This window comes from Palaemon carinicauda, chromosome 13 (genome assembly GCF_036898095.1).
Source record: "Palaemon carinicauda isolate YSFRI2023 chromosome 13, ASM3689809v2, whole genome shotgun sequence".
NCBI lineage: Eukaryota > Metazoa > Arthropoda > Malacostraca > Decapoda > Palaemonidae > Palaemon > Palaemon carinicauda.
Window position 1 is genome coordinate 138,909,880 of NC_090737.1, and position 283 is coordinate 138,910,162.

A 283-nucleotide genomic window follows, 5' to 3' on the forward strand; every position below is an offset into this window, starting at 1 on the left:
TTCCTGAGTGATGCCAATGAGGATTTTCCATCGACGGTTAACAGCTGATCTCCGGCCTGTAGTCGTCCATCCTGGAATGATGAATGAAGTTTGGTCTCGTACATTTTACTAGTAACCACGACACTACTATAGGCTGCGTAATTCCAAGAGCCGTGCTTGGCCACTATGGCCAGGCCAGTGTTGCCACATTATTTTTTTTTTTTTTAAATCTGCATATTTACTGAAAAAAATCTGAATAAATCTGTATATTGTATAATTAATCTGTATAGAAAATCTGAGGAAT